Source organism: Festucalex cinctus, chromosome 20, assembly GCF_051991245.1.
Source record: "Festucalex cinctus isolate MCC-2025b chromosome 20, RoL_Fcin_1.0, whole genome shotgun sequence".
NCBI lineage: Eukaryota > Metazoa > Chordata > Actinopteri > Syngnathiformes > Syngnathidae > Festucalex > Festucalex cinctus.
Window position 1 is genome coordinate 5,111,860 of NC_135430.1, and position 17,816 is coordinate 5,129,675.

Genomic DNA, 17,816 nt, shown 5'->3' on the forward strand with positions numbered 1-17,816 from the left:
TAACAAGTAAAAATAAATCAATAAATAAATAACAAGTGGACAGTTTTCTTTTTTATCGCTCAGTTTCTTAGACCCGAATATTAGATTTGGCAGAGGCATCTTTTGTTGAATTGCAGTTAGAATTATTTAAAATAGAATTTTTTATATATATATATATATATATATATATGTGCTCTGTTTTTTGGAATATTTTTTTTTCTGTTTTTGTGAATAATGTTTTCCCCCTGTTTTTCTGAATATTTTTTACCTCCTGTTTTTCTGAATATTTTTCCCCCCTGTTTTTCTTTTTTTTTTTATGACAGAAAAAAATATTCAGTAAAACAGAAAAAAAACAAAGCTCCTCAAAAAAATTTGTTCTTTTTTTAAGTGAAGGCAATCCGCTTCCGTAATTAACGAATAATAAAAAAATATACATACAAGTTTTCTCCTTTACTAAACATCATTAAGCATATAATTTGTCCATGTATGTAAAGCAAGTTGTAAAATGTCTGAAGTCCTCTTGTTTGTGTTTAATAAATGTAAAACACCATAAATCATGCTGTTTCTTGTCTCGAATGTTCTCCAATTTGGATACTGTAAATGTATCCTATGGCGAGAAACGTTTCTTGGGAGGAGCAAGATGGCGGCCTCGCCACCTCAAAAGTCTTGATCTATCGGCTATCCAGTCATACATATGTATAAGGAAGCTGCGATTGGCTGGCAACCAATCCTGGGTGTCCCCCACCTACTGCCTAGAGCCAGCTGAGATAGGCTCCAGCACCCCCTGAGACCCTTGTGAGGAATAAGCGGTCAAGAAAATGGATGGATGGATATATAAGGAAGCATGTTTATACTGTTCCGCATGTCGGCAGTGGTCAAGCCGTGTACTAGAGGGCGCCATACTTGTCCTCGACATATGAGCGACGCTCATTTCCAAATCTTTTTAATCCTCTTGAGCAAAACAGAAAGCGCTATACTTCCTACTGCGTTATTATTATTATTTTTTGTTTTGTTTCAGCTGCAGTCGTCCTCGAGGGATGTGTCACTCTCTCTTTCTTTCTTCTCAGCTTGTGTGCAGTCGCGGCGATAAATGGAGCGCCTTTTATTTGAAATTGGTTTGCAGTTGCAAACGCATTGATGAGCTCTTGGCACGACGTGGCTCTGTAAACAAACACACAATGAGGCTTTTTTTTTGTTTGTTTTGGCGCATTTTCACATCCACCCAGACCAAATTGGACGTCCTCGTGTTCGGCTTTTTTTTTTTTTTTTTTGCGGACGTCCTGTCCGTCCTCGAGGACCCGTGCGGGAAAAGTCGGCACAGAAATAGTCGGCGATGTTATTGACGAATTCCCGCTCGGATGAAAGCGAAGCTATCCATATAGGAGGAGCAGTCGACCTGTCAGGGTCACGCGGGGGTCAGGCAGGATGCAGAATGCAAAATCTCGTGAAAACGACTCCAGTTGCTCATTAACTTGAGTTTATTTGGAAAGACATTTCAGCTCAAAGTGTTCTGTTTGAAAAAATTTTTGATGTATGGAACTATTTCACAACAAAACGATTGAAGAGATATTTGTCACATGCTTCCACATTTCTTGACCGATTCAACTTTTGTTCAACTCATACAGGGAAACTGATGGACTATTTATTACTAGGGTAATACGATAAGCGCGATATTGTGATAATAAAGCTGCCACAATTATCGTCGTCATATTCACGATATTTAAATGCAACACATCTGTTATAAAAGTCGGATTGATTTCCATTTGTGCAGTTGTAGTACCCTCTGGTGGCTACTTTTTTTAAAGTGCAATTTAATTTTCATTAGGGATGTTTTGGCCCTTCTGTTAAAAATATATATGAATTCTTTGACTGCCAAAAACGTTTAATGACGTATTTTAAAATCCTAATGAATGCTGCCATAAACGTTAATTTACGTTTATTACATTTTTTTTTTCTCTCAATGGGCAACGCAACGTCTTGTGCAGCGCTGCCTTGTCACTAAACAAAAAATATTAGTGTCAAAGTCCCTGTTGTGCAAAAAAAATGTATCATTTTACAAAAAGCTTGTTTTCTCGTTATATTATTGTATTTTCGCTTATGTCACAAATGACCTAATTTCAAATGGTGATTACTAGAAAACCTAATAAGGTAGAAAGTACATACTTTTTCTTTTCTCATGAAAGAATGGAATCCAATCTTTCATACGGTATCCACAAATTTTTATGTAGTCATACCGCACAATATTCTGTTTGCTTTGAAAGGTGAGTGAAAATGCTTGAAATCGGCTGGCACCGATGGGGTTGTTTTTTGGATAACGTATGGCAGTCAAAGAGTTAATGGTCAGATGAAGGGGAACGTAATATGCTTGTGAAGCAAGTCAATATGTGGAGGAAGTCAACGTGTGCGTGCATTAACAACATGACGTACTTACTGTCATGTTGTGTGAAGCAAGGATGTGGTGGATGGAACCAAAGGTGGAGAAACCAGGCATGGAGAAATGCAGGAATGAAAACAACTTTATTTACTGGAATTAAATAAGGGACTGGATGGAATATGAACAGACTTGGCATGACTTGGACAGACGTGGCAGGACAGACTTGAGTCGATGTGGAAACTTGAGTAGACGTGGACTTGAGAATACTTGAGAGAACACTTGCCGTGGACGAGAGAACACTTGACCAGACGCAGAGAAACTTAACCAGACGTTAACACTACTAATACGGCTTAGCACACCTTAACTGGACAAGACAAGACAAGACAAGACAAGACAATGCTACCTCGACGTGTGAACTAACCCCACTGACGAAATACAACACTAACGAGACACTAACAAGACACACCTGGGAAACACAGCAGGCAGAGGGCACAAATTAGCAACACAAACGGGGAGGGGAGACACACACAGGTGGACGAGGTTAACTATGACGAGGGGAGACAAAACCGGACAAAAGACAACATAAACACCCAAAACTAAACCAAAACCCAACCCCCAAAACCGAAACATGACACTTACTAGTAAAAAGAAAACTCCTTGTGCAGGTTCTACATAAAACCCTTGAAACATAAAAGTGTTCTCAGTCTAATTTACTGTGTTCTATGTGAAACTGTTGCAATATAAAAGAAGTCTTTGAGGAACTCTCCGTGAAGATTGTAGATGAAACCTTGTAATATAAAAGGGTTCTCAGTGGAACGTTCTATGAAGGTTCTAGATGAATCCCTTGAAATACAAAATGGTTGTCAGTGGAACTCGCTGTGAAAGTTCTGGATGAAGCTCTTGGAACATAAGAGGGTTCTACTGGAACTCCCTGTGTGAGATCTAGATGAAACCCTTGAGGGTTTTTTGTTGAACCTCTCATACAGGGTTCTGGGTGGAACCTTTTAGAGAAGGTTCTGGGTATAACCTGTTATGTTCTCGGTAGAACTCTTTGGTAGGGTTCCAGGTGGAACCTTCATAAATGGTTTTAACAGGAACCCAAAAAGGGTTCTCCTATGAAGACAAGCTGGGGAACCTAAAAAGGTTCTAACAAGCACTTTTACTTCTAAAAGTGTAGCAATTCAAGTTTGCTCTGTAGCTTGTCATTTTTTGGCACATCAGCAAATGTTGGGAAATGAGCAGAATGTTTTTTTTTTTTGTAGTAACAAGCGTGAAGGATTGTTGCAATACGGCGTGACTCGTGCTGATTTGTGCTGATGATCACGAGTGTGCCAATCAGTGCGATACAAAACGTGCACGATTGCACGAGCGGCTGCATTCAAGCGAGACGGCGATGTCATAAGCCATCCCATTTGCACTTGAGTTTAATGACATGCAAATGAAGTGATGCTCTCAGGGAGGGGAAAAAAAAAAGAAGAAGAACATGTCAAGTGGAAGATTGACGGCGCCGTCGTTTACGCGACTGCAGTCAGCCATTTTTGAACAGTCCTAAAGCGTCTGTTGTAATAAATTATCACGTGAAAGTTTATATCATGTAATAATGGATTTGAAAAGGTATAAATTTATAGTCCTTTATTTGATTTTTTTAAATGACTTGTTTTCATTTAAGCTAATATTTCTGTTTGAATTTAATAGCTAAGTAAAGGCCTCATTAATTTTCAAGACCTCAAAATTGAAATGCTTTTTTGTTCATTAGTGCACTATGTATTAATTTTAGAATTTGTAATTTTACTTTAAGGAAACACAATTTCAGATTATTAACTTTTTCAAAGTATTTTTGATGTTCTTCTGTTGTATTATATTTTTGTTCTTATTCATTGTTTTTGAGCATTATAATGTGAAACTTGAATGACTTTTTAATTTTTTAAATATTTTATTTGAATGTATTTGTTTTTATTATTGCTTCATTAATTGTATACACATAATTTAGCCACTATTTTAGAGATTAATGGCTATTAAATTTTTGGGTCATTCTTTATTTCATTATTTCAGCATTTTATTGCAAAATGTCTTTATGAATTTAATTCATGACCTTACAATTCTTTGTTGATAAAAATTTCCTAATAAAGATTGAAGACTCAAATTTCATTTTCAATTTATAGACTTGTATGTGCCTTATTTCTTATCAGATTCATTACAAGTTTTTTTCCAATTATTTTTTTTTTTATAAATATTATTTCTGATGTATATTATTTACAAAACTTAAAAAATTGAGCCTGGGCTCACATGTGGAAGATATTTTGATATTCACACACATGAAATTGAGGTGGAAGTAAGACAACAAGGGATCAATGTATAGAAGCGCAAATCCTAATCTATTATTCCGAGTCTCTCGGACCAAACATACATTTTTCATGAAACATCTCACACATATCACTTTATTGTTGCGAGCTGCTCGTATACACACACATATTTTTAATATAACAACTTTTTCATCAAAGCCTTCAGACTGCTTTGTTGCCATCTAACGCCACGCGTCGTCCCACCAGAGGGGGCGCCAACAAAAACAATGCGGGTGAAAGCTGGAAAGGATCCTAGCAATAATATATGTATATATATATATATATATATATATATATATATATATATATATATATATATATATATATATATATATATATATATATATATATATATATATAATTTGTTATTCAGCAGGGAAAAGGTTTTACAATTTGGATTGGATAGTTTGTTTGATTTATTACAGATGGCGTTCTATCAATTGAAACGAAAACAATTTTGGTAGCAATCAGACAAAATCTTTTAGGCACGTTTGTCGCGGAAATATCCCAATGACCTCAAAATGGCTGCTTGCAGACAAAATGGCAGATTTGCTGCCTGTTTTTTTTGTTTTTTTTGCCAGGCATTGGCTTTGTGAGTTTTACTCATGACAGACATGACGAGCAAATTTCATCTTCCCAAGTGAAATTTTGATTTTGGGAGCTGAATTTTCCCAAAAGTTCCAGGGGGAGCTACTAGGTGTGTAACGATAACAGTAATATGGTGGTATTGCGATATTAAAAGTGCCGCAATATATTGTCGTTGTCATGTCAAGATATTAAAAGCAGCACATCTTTTAAAAGAAGTCAGGTTGATTTCCATTTGTGCAGTTCTAGCACCCTCTGGTGGCTAGTTTTTTTTTTTTTTTAGTGCAGTTTAATTTTCACAAGGCATGTTTTGGCCCTTCTATTTTTAAAATCCACACTAATGATCAGATGAATAATAAATAATATACTTGTGAAGCGAGTCACTGCGGAGGAACTCAATATGTGCATGTATTAGCAAGTAAGTGCCTCAATATTTTTTATATATATTAGATTTATATATTTTCATATATATTTTTATTAGGGATGTTCGATACCACTTTTTTCAGACCGATACCGATACCGATACTCAGACCCTCAGTACTCACCGATACCGATACCAACTGCCGATACCCGTAGTACATTTTGACAAATAAAAAAAATCACTAAAATATATTTGTAAACAAATATATTTCCTTTAATTTTGACAAAACAAAACAAAACAGCACAGTCACTCTTCAATAGCCTTAACGCTCAAAATAAAACACAAAAATGCTCTTTTAGTTTAAGATTCACAATTTTGAAGTATTTCCAAACCGGTGAAGTTTTGATGAAAAACTGTTGCAAGCTAGCGCCAGTTACAGGTAAGGAGGACTCATTTAACATCTTCCCCCTCTGCCATCGGTCGCTTGTACTCGTCTGCCTCACGAGTACTCGAGTACTTGAAAAAAAGGCTGGTATCGGCCCGATACCTGGTATCGGTACTCGCCCATCCCTAGTTTTTATAATAGTTTTCATTGCTGTAATGTCAAAAGCTCAATACTGTCTTTTTTTTTTAGTACGAGCTCTTTTTTTTTTCTTTTCTTTTTTTTACAATAGTGTGACCTTTTTTAATATCGCCAAAACAACAACCCCCCCCCCCCCCCCCGCCCCACCGTGCCTGACCGAAAAAAAAAAAAAAAAAAAAAAATCATCTACTGTATATTTAAATACAAAACACGCTTCCTTTTTAAAACATCGCTAGCCTAGCTCTAATAGGAAGTTAGCAAATGCTAATGGGAAGTTAACATCGTCTTTGGGAGTGTTTTTCCTTCAAAGAACGAATCAAATTGGGCCCTTCTGAAAGGAATCGAATCGATTTTGGACATCTAAATCGATACCCAGATATCATTACATTCTAAGGCGCTACTAGACCAAGTTTGTGGGGACACCCACCAGAAGCGAAAGAAACACATTTCATACTTGGCCCCTAACAAACGTCTCATTTCACACAGCAGTTCCTTTGCATGATTGTTCCCCGAAAATAGATTTTTCACAAGCTCGCAGGACTTTCTAAAATTAGCTTCCTTGTGAGCTTTTTTTTCCCCATCTATTTCCTGTTGTCACGTTTACTGACAACAGCACAAATGTGGTGAGCGCTCTTTCAGAAGCTTTTCATGTTTAAAACGGGACGTCGGATCGTTATCAAGTGGCGGCAGTCAGACGTGACAAATCTGCCGAGGACGTAAGAACGTTCAATAATTGCCACTTTGGGCCCGTTTAAGCAGCAAGCGGAGCGCAGATATGGATCGCCGAGGCATTGTTTTGAGATGATAAAGTGCCATCAGGACGGGTCGCTCGCTGGTTCGCCACCCGCCATCTCGCTTCATTAGCCGGCATGACAATCGATACGGACTCCAGCCAAGATTATTTTAGTTAACTTAAAGTAACAACAAATACTTCAAATAAAATTCAAAAAACAATTTTGTTCACGAAATAAAATAAAAACGAAAATGCTTTCAAAAAAAGAAAAAAGAATTTTAAGTGAAACTACATTTTATGTTTACAAAATTATAATTATAGCAAAAATGTCCTTCGTTTTTATCTTCTAATACATTTAATGCATGAGCCTTTGAGGATGATTTTTAATGTGATTATAAGTAGATTAATTTTGATATGAACTGGAATAAGGACGTTTGAAAGTGTGTCACACAGAAGTGACGTCATCTCGCAGCAGCCAACAGAAAAGCACCTTCAGAAGACGTCGCTCCATACGTTTTTTTTTTTAAGATTGCGCACAAGTAATACACGTTTTTCTTAAAAAACTAAAACTAATACCGAAACTAAACTAAAATGAAGCATTTGTTAAATAACTAAAACTAATAAAACTAACAAAACCACCCAAAAAACGAATTAAAACTAACTAAATTTAAAAACCAAAACTCAAAACGATATAAAAACTAACTCAAATAAAAAAATTCCAAAACTATAATAACCCTGGTGGCCATTCAGCATTTTCACTAGCCATGATTTTGTTGTTGACATCCTCACGTACAGGATGTGTAGTCACGTGTGCCTGTTTGCTGAGTTTTTTTTTTCCAAACACATACTGTGCTCCCTTCCAGGAGTTTAGCTCCTCCCCCTTCCCAATGTTTTCATTTCTTCTCATCTGAGAAGAATGGATTTTGTCTGTTTCATTTTATTGTGGTGCAATAACAATAAAGCTATTTGAATTCTGATTCTAAAAAAAAAAAAAAAAAAAAAAAAAAAAAGTAAAATTCAGGAGATGAACCACAAATAGGCGGAGGTCCAATGTCCTAAAATCAACATAATTTTTCATTTCCCCATGTCAACCTCTAAACTTGGTCATTGTCCACTTTTTCACTGCCAAATTTCCAGTAAAAAAAAGAAAATCAAAAATCAAAACAAAACTGCAAATCCAATCATAACAGTTTTCTATCATTTTCAACTGTTTCAATTTTTCTTTGACTGCAAATGACTTACGTCAGTCTCTGGTTTCAAGCACGACATTGCACCATTTGATCCATACAGGAAACAACTTTGGGCACTTTCTGCGGTGTGGATTACGCAAATGAAGCGCTGCCCAGCGGGAGAGAAGACGACTCTGCTCCTTTAATTACCGAGACCGCCATTATCCCACCTCTTTTTGTTTCCAATCAAAGTGTCAGCCCACACACGACGGCGCATAATACGCCGTCGCGTTTCAAGGACTTTACAGGACCCCAACCTCATCTGGCCCAACCTGGGGTCTTTGCTAGCCTGATTTTCCAATTGGCGTCTGACAGACATTTCACATGTCTGAAGTCAAGCTACTGCTTACAGGTCCAAGACGTTTCTCATGCTAACGAGAACAAAAAAGTTTTCTCGTTGGACGAGTATGTTTCTCGTCATTAGGGCGATGAGAAATATATTTCAACACAAAGTCACTTTAAGGGTTCTGTAGGTTAATGTCACAGGTGCTGTGCAGCATTATGCTGCATTATGCTGCATTGGAGGATGGTTGGAAGCGGGGTATATCGGAGTTGGTTTTTCCCAGTTCCGACCTGAAAGCATTTGAGGAGAAAGTAAACACCCAAAATGGCGTATAGTTCTTAATTGTTTTTTATTTTGGTTCTTAAAACTCATTTTTGACCTCCAGCAAACTTACCTTCTCGTAATTTTGCTTCATTTAGTGTTTTGATCTTATCCATAAGCATTCCATACAATTAAATAGTATAATTTCATGAAGGGAGATAGCGGCATACAGTCAAGTACGTTGCGTTTCGTGTAATTATGTCGATTATTTATGAATGAAGAAAGCGATCTTAGTTTTATACTCGAGTAAATTGTGGTTTACCATTTAGCGTGACGTCACTTGTAGTCCGTGGGTGAAGTCGGGGTCCTTTTTTTTTTCTTCCGACTTCGCAAATGGAATTTCCGTACACACTTCCTGGTTTGAACTTGGAAAAGTCCGACTTTCGACCATCCTCGAATGCAACATAAATGCTCCATTGGTTGTGATGGATGTCGTCTTTGACATCTGATTGATCGTTTTTTTTGTCACGTGAATGAAACTGTGTGATTTCTCAGCATGCCGTGATGACGAGCGGCAGCAGGAAAAGATTTGTCACTGCAAGCAAAAAGCACTTCCCTGCACGGGAACATGAAGCGGATTCCCCCCAAAAAATCCATGCTTATCTCTTTTGGCGCTCTAAGGTTTCACGTCTTGTCGCCAATTTGCCAAAGAGGAGGTTTGACGCGAGATGGACGCTGCTCACGTGTTCACCTCCGGGCGCAAAATGAACCACCCCGCTCGCAATGGCTGCGTCCCAAAGTGGCTCGTATTTTTTTTTGGTTCTGTTTGAAAACCATTCTGCATTTTGGCTGCGAGTAGGAAAGGACAATCGCACCAAAGAGAAGCTGCGAGCGCTTCCCCACTGTGAGCTTGAACTTGAACTCCAGCTGTCATTCATCCTCGTTGGCTTCTTTTGAAAATTCAGCCCCTGAAGCCAGGTGAACTTTGCAAGATGGAATTTGCGAGACTTATGTATCATGAATAGACCTACAAAAAAAGTATACTTCCACAAAAAGACTCAGGAAGTGTTGTGTGCTGAAGGCGGATCCCAAAGCGCAGACACAAATAAGGTTTTAACTATTTTTTCACATAACTTGACTAAACGAAAAACAACGAGAATGCATCGAGAATCACGAGACGCCATGCCCCCTTGGGCTGCGGAGAAGCACAGAGGAACAGAGAGCAATAATCTGGCAACCACACACATTTCTCAAACAGCTTATATAGATAGTGAATCGATCTCATTGGTTGTGGCTAGACATGTGGATACCAGTACTGACATGGAATTATCTGATTGGCTGTTGACCTGTTGACCCAGTAACGCAAACTCATTCACTGCCTTTGACAAGTATACTTGTCAATTGTATTTTTTAGAGCGGAGATAAATGGAGGCTAATCTGACTATGCTCCACAGTAAATATCAAACTTGGAAACAACTTTACTGATACCCAACCACCAGTAGATGACATCATTGCCCCATTTTATACGAAATAAACACAGTTTCAGAGTCCATGGGAGAAATGGCTGTATTTTGGCAAACATACATTTTTCTACTGTCAATTATAAAAGAACGGGATGGGACAAAATGTAGGGAGTCTATTCTGTTATTTGGTAGATTCGATTTATATATAATTATTGAACGTAATATCACATGGGTATTAAGAATTTTGAAATTTTCTCAAATGGCTGGCAGTGAATGAGTTAAAGATTCTTGGCACCAATTAACATCACATAGCATTAAAGATTCTTGACATCACATAGCCTAAAACTAGTTGAAACTAGATGAGGTTACATCAGTACAAGACAGATTCTTGACCTCACACCCAACAGGTCGTGAACTCAACTCAAACTTAACCCAGGCGTGACCCCAGACATGAGACAAGACCCAAACATTACTCCTGCATGACCTGAGTCATGACAGGAAGTCTGCTATTTTGGTTCTTAAGTAGCCATTGTAGCTTGATTTTGGTCATTTCCACGACAAACTTGTTCTGCTAAATCCCGTCGAGAATTTTCAAGTTGGTACGCGTGTGTGGGCAGAGCATTGCAGCAAAGTTTGACGAGGCTCATAAAACACGAGCCCCGGTAGATTGAAAATCAAGAGATTGATATCAAAGTCAGATTTCACGTCTGCGGAAGAGCAAGTGGGTCGACGCGGTAAAAGTTGGGTCCTGAATGTGACTTGAAAGCGTCTTGTCTCGTCTGCGTCTTCCACTCATCCAGACGCTTCTTAATATAGCTTCAAAAGCAGCAAAAATTACTCATCGCCGCTGCTGCCGTTGCAGCCCGAGGAGAATAAAAGAGAATACAAGCGCAGTCGCTCGGATGAAAATATGATCCGGAAAATATCGCTATATTCGCTGCTGCAGCCTTTGACCTGCCGGCTATTTGCACTTCAATGGGATCCGCCTCCCAGCAGATCTTCATTCTGCCATGTGAACATTCCGTCTTGAAATTTGTCAGTCCAAAATTCTTCATCATCTGCTGCAACTTTCCAGAATGAATGCGTGAGAACGTTTGCATAAGCCTGAAGAGGATGTCAATCCAGATTTCAAAATGCATTCATATTTCATCAAAGCGGCGATTTCAATTACAATCTCTTGAAGTGAAAGCCCATTGAAATGGTTTTTTTTTTTTTTTTTTTTTTTTTTTTTTTTTTTTTCTCTCAATGTCAAAGTTGCACATCAAGTGGATGGCTATAAAAGCTGCTTTCTTCTGTACTTTCTGAGTTAATAGTCGCGCATTTCACAGCAAGCGCTTGTATTAAAATATGTTCCTTCTCTGTTCTTTCCCGGTCGCATGCGTGGATGAGTTTGGCGTGAAAACAAACAAAAAGCACTCCAGAAGAACATTCAGTGCAATTGCATCCAGTTCCTCATTCTGTCGATCATATTTGGACCCATCTCTCAACGACTTGCCGAATATTGACGGTGATTTTGACGCAAATGTTTTTGTGACGCCTCAAAACTATAAGATAACAAAAAACAAGACTAAATTGCAAAATGATCTTTACAAAAGTATGAACACGCCGAGGGCATGACAGGCGAGGGCGAACAGTGCTCTCTGCCTCCTTGTACGTGAACTTTGACCTCGGTACAGTGGAATGTCAGAGTTCAATGCAGCATCATGTGCCACAACATTTTCAAATTACTTCATTTTTTACAGTGGCGTTGTTATCTCTTTGACTGCCAGCCATTTTCGGAAAAGGTAACCCCATAGTGCCAGCTGATTTACAGAATTTTACCGATCTTTCAAGCTCCACAGAAAATGTTGTGTTAGGACTATGGAAACGCGGATACTACCAAATGAAAGATTGAAGTCTCATCTTTCATCTAAAAAAAAAAAAAAGTTTGTTTCTACCTTATTTGGATCTTCAGTAATCAACAATAGAAAACAGCTTCGTTTCACCCAAATCCTCTATTTTCCTTCAAAATACGGAGAAATCAAGCTTTTTGTGAAACGATGTTATTTCATGCATTCTAGTGAATTTTGCACTTTTTTTTTTGCATGAGGGATTCTACAAACACCTAAACTTCTATAAAACACTACCCCAACAATAAAAAATGTTTTTTGATTGCAAAATAACAGTTTATTTACATGCAACAGTAGCAATCCGAACAAACAATTTGGAAAACTCTTTGCAAACTATTTACATGTGCGCAACAGGTTTTGTCAGTCTGCTTCTGCATGGACTGATTTGCGTAGAGGTTTGTATGATGAACGATATGTGCTGGAGAAGTTCATCCGTGATGAAGACCTCCAGGATGTCAGCTGGCAGGTGGGAATTCAGCTCTGCTGCAGCATCCCTTGGTCCTGGTTTTGCAGCAAAGGGGAAGATGGTTGGCTGCCAGCCGAATTCATCAACTTCAAGCCAGCCAGAATCTTTGGGATCTGCAAATATACATTTCAATATCATATATTATTTTAGAGCACTGTGATGCAATGTGTGTGTGTGTGTGCATGTTTACCTTTTTTTCTTGGATGTATTGGTTGATGCACATTCTGTAAATTATAGAAGACGTTTACCATCAAATATTTTATTAGTGCTGTGGAGAATCTTTTTTTCTTTTCTTTTTACCTTTGTTCTGCTCACTGTGAGAAGGGTCACTTTGGGCCCTATGAGGAGGAGCTGAAAGAAACATATACAACTAGAGCTGCGAGCAGCTATAAAGGGCCCTCGCAGCCCGGGCCACGTTGGGGTCCTTGCACGTTGGGGTACTTGCACGTTGGGGTACTGGCACATTGGGGTACTGGCATATTGGAAGCAAAATTTCTTTGAAAATGGCATAATAAACGTTTACATGTAGAATATTTTTTTGCCAGTGTGTGTGTCAAGCTCAACGGGTTTTGGTGATTGTTAAGACCTGCAAAAATCAGCGTCCTTTTTTATTTTTAGGCAATGAGTTGCCCTGATTGGTATTTTTTTGTAAAAGTGTATATACACATCATCGCTCGTTGTACTCATTGCACAATGTTACTTTTATTGTCTAAAGGGGCAATCAAAAATGAATAAAACAAAATGGAAACGTACATACGTTTGGATCGGTGTGAAGCCAGTGAACAATTTGAGTGGTGGAAACTAAAAGAATATTCATAAATGACTTAGTTATCACACTTAGAATGAGTGTACATTTTTTGTACAAAATACCGTATGTGGGGTATTTTTTTTTCATGCCTCAAGGGCTAGGTGGCGCTGCATATATAACTGAATGTTGTCATAGAGATAACTTCAGGCCTTGACGATAAACATACATGTCAAGTTTGGGATTTTTTGGAGCATGTCCCGGGGAGTTATCAAGCATATCCTTTTACATTGCGAAACACAAATTTTGATGCCCCGCCCTCATCATATAGTATTTCGAAAAGTCAAGATTTTTCCCCCTGTCGTTGGCTCAGGTCTTGACATGGTCCAGGCCAAGTCTTAACTCAGTCGGATGAAACCTGTAGGAGAAGTGGGCAAAAGTCTGCCCCCTGTGAATATGCAAAAATCGTCAAAAATGGGACATTCAAAAATTCGTAGCTCACTTCCTGTTCATTTTAGCATATGGGTACAGGAGACTTTTTTGTAGGTCTTGGGCTCCCTCATACACCTAAAAATATTCGTCATTCTTGCTTAAACGTACAACCGGGGCTGCTTCGTTAAAAATTTCGAGGGGGCGCTATTGAATCATTTTTGTAAAAATAGCACAATCAACAATAAAATATTGCTCATTTTACCAGGCCAGATGTGTGTGCCAAGTTTCAGGAGTTTCTGTGCATGTTTAGACCCTCAAAACTGGCGTTGTTTTCTTGGCGAACAGCGCTTAGCCACGCCTACAGCAATTCGCGAAAACTCACAAACTTCGTGTTGTGACATCATGAAGGCCGAAACCCTCATCTGAGCAATTATGAGGTAGGTCCAGTTAACGTGTTTGGAGAATAACGTAGAAGAAAATTCGTAAGAAAAAAAATTGCCACTAGGTGGCGCTATCAGTTAGATGAAATATAAGTCAGTAGATGTCTTTAGGGCTGGACTCTCATCAAATGTGTGAAATTTTGAGAAGATAGGATCATCTCGGTCAAGTTAATGCAGCTTTTATTTTCACGAAAAATCTTCAGACTTTGCGTCACCGTAGCGGCCACGCCCTTTGGCGAAAAGTTACAATATTCGGTGTGGGGTATGATCAACATCTTAAGGCTTTTCTGACCAATTTTCAAATGGATCCCTTCAACAAGCTCAGAACAGTAGCTAAAAACGTAAAGCATGACATTTATTGTAACCACTAGGTGGCGCTATATGTATAACTGAATTTTATCATATAGATGTTTTCAGGCCGTGACTATTACGTTGCCTGAGAAGTTTGAGATTTTTTGGAGCTTGAACATGGGAGTTATTAAGCATTTGCTCTTTCTGGACAAATGAAATTTTAAAGGCAATATTTGATGCCCCGCCCCCGTCATATAGTATTTCAAAAAGGCAAGACGTTTTGCCCAGTTGTTCTCTCAGGTCTTGAGATGATAAATGCCAAGTTTGAAGTCAATTGGATGAAAAATGTTTGCAAAGGGGGAAAAAGCATGACCACAGTGAATGTGCCAAAATAGGCCAAAATTGGACATTAAAAAATTCATAGCTCACTTCCTGTACATTTTAGCTACATGGTCCCAATAGACTTTTTTGTGCGTCTCGGGGTGCTACACGTGCCTGCCAATTTTTGTTGCTCTAGCTCAAACTTGGCTTGGCTTGGTTTTTATTTTTCTACGCTAGGGGGCGCTATCGAGTCGCATTGTTATGACGACTTAATAATATAAAATTTTTCGCTGGGCCTGAGGAGTGTGCAAAGTTCGGTGAGTTTTCGTGAATGTTTAGGTACCCAAAATCGCGATCGTTTGCGGAGAATAAAGAAGAAGAAGAAGAAGAAGAAGAAGAAGAAGAAGAAATTTTTTTACAAAAACAATAGGGACCTCGCAGCGGTCGCTGCTCGGGCCCTAATTACAATACTATCGAAAGACTTTCCTTTTATTGTTGCGGTGTATTGAAAATGTTTTTTTTTTTTTACCTTTCTTTGTCGTAGAACCAGCGGTCGGACGTTGCTGTGAGCACGATCTATAAAATATACATTTACGTTTGTATAGGTAATAGATGTTTTAGTGTATATCAGCACATTTACACACGCTGCTAGCAGATCGCCCGAAAAGTTAGGAAAGTAATCTTACTAGCAATCTCTTAGCATGTTAGCGCTTACCTTCACGTTCTTTGGAAGACTGTCCAAGACTGTCTTGCATCGGACCCATAGTATTCGTCATCGTCCGATGAAACGTCATCTGTGCAGACGTGCTCGGTTGTGCACCACTTTAGCATCGCTAGCCGGTGGGGCCTTAGGACGTGGTCGAAACGGCCGCGTCACCGCTTCAACTATGACTTAACCCCGTCATCACTGTGCTCTTGAGCACTGGTCGATGCTTTTGAGCTTTGAAAATAAGGATCAAGCGTGAGCTGATTGCCATCTGTAGCCTTTTTGACTCCCTTAGCCAAGTTCGCCATTCTCTCCCCCTCAACACTCTAGCTCAGCCTCTCTCCTTCTACTGTTGTCTCCTACCCGATCTTGTCCAAAAGACTCATCACAGCCATCTAGTGGCCAGGAATACCCATTATAGTAACTCGATCGGCTTGATACTTGGAGCACAGCTGCCCAAGGCTTTCCTCCACCCGTTTCCATAAAAAAACATAGTAGACGTCAATTGACGTCTATGGCGGCCTATCCTAGGATTCTACTGAACGTTTTTAAACGTTCATGGCGGTCAAAGAGTTATTTTTTAATTGAGATTTTTTTGAAAATGCTTTGTTTTAGTTTAGGTTTGATTATTTTGGTGGTAGGTTTTCCCCCGCATACGGAATATTTGCCGAGTGCAAGTTTAAAAAAAAAATAAAATCACAATAAGTAGCAGGGATGTAACGATAATGGCAATATCGTGATAACTGCCACAATATATCATCGTCGTCATGCCACAATCATCTGTTTAAAAAGTCAAGTTGATTTCCATTTGTGCAGTTCTACCACCCTCTGGTGGCTAGTTTTTTTTGTTTTTAGTGCAGGTTAATTTTCACGAAGCACGTTTTGGCCCTTCTATGTTTCAAATCCAGAAGAAGGGGAACGGAATATGCTTGTGAACCGATCAATGTGTGTAGAAAGTCAATGTGTGCGTGAATTAGCAATATGAAATCTTATTAGCGATTGTAGGTTGTTTATATGCATTGCTGTTATGTACAAAAGCACATTGTTTTTTTTTTTTAATTTTTAGTATGAGCTCTTCTTTTTTCTTTTACAATATTGTGATCTTTTTTTGTATCACCAACCTCTCCACAATATCGTGATAATTATCGTATCGTTACTTTCATAATTGTGATCGTATCATGATGTTTTGGATATCGTTACATCCCAAATGGCAACACACACTTTCGACTTAGATGACACCGACTCGTACACATTGTGTTGTGCCTAAACTTGCCCCAGTTCCACTTCTTTCCAAGTCCAAAGCTGAGCTGATCTCAACCTCTCTCCCACCAAAAAACAAAACAAAACAAAAAAACGGACTTGACAAACATACGTCTTAAACGCTGGATGTGCGGTTGACGAATATAAACGTCGTTGGCAGTGAATGAGTTCAGAATTGTTGCGTTGCAGGTAAATCGTCTTGAAATGTTAATCCTCTCACAAACTCCAACAGTTTGAGCCGCCTCTCGCAAATGGCATTTACTAAAATGTCAGCTACCTAACAGTGTTTGCCACATTATTAGTATTTTTTTTTACCTGTTCCCATAAGTGAAACAAAACACCGGCACGGTGCCATCAGCAATCAATACGAGTGTCGCCTCCCGCCATCGAGTGAGTGCGTTTGCAAATGACGGAAAAGTAAAGCCAGATGCTAACGGCGCTGTCCCGCTTCTGTTCTGACGCAGCCTCTTGCCGTTTCCTTGGTGATTATCGATGAAAGACGACACCGAAAGCCCAGACGGGCTCATTAGGACGGCCGCCTGATTAGATGAGGAGACTAATTAGAAGTGGCTTCTTGTTGTTGATGACGATGTAATCCCGCCGTCTGGTGGTGGTGAGCAACACTTTGAATTCATCAAGTCAAGCTTCTTTGGTACCTGGACTTGGACCTCTGCTCCTTTTAAAAGGACAGTAAAAAATTGTAACAAATAAAAAGAAGAAAATCATTGCTTCATATAAGCAAAATGATCTGCCAACAGAACAAGAAAATAATACTATTCCCATATCAACCACAGCTGTCTTGAAAATTGTATTTTCATATAAAAAAACAAGTTACATTGACTTTTTCCCAAGCTGTAATAAATAGAACTATTTTCTTCAAATACATATTTATTTTTTATTTTTTTATTCTTGGATAAATTTGCCTGAGTGTCAATCAGGAAAATAACAGGTCACATTTTAACTCATTGACTGGCAGCCATTTTCACTGAAGCAACCCACTTCGCTCCCAGCTGTTTTTCTGGATTTGGACTGATTTTGCAAGGCCAACAGAATATTGTGTATTGCTATAAAAA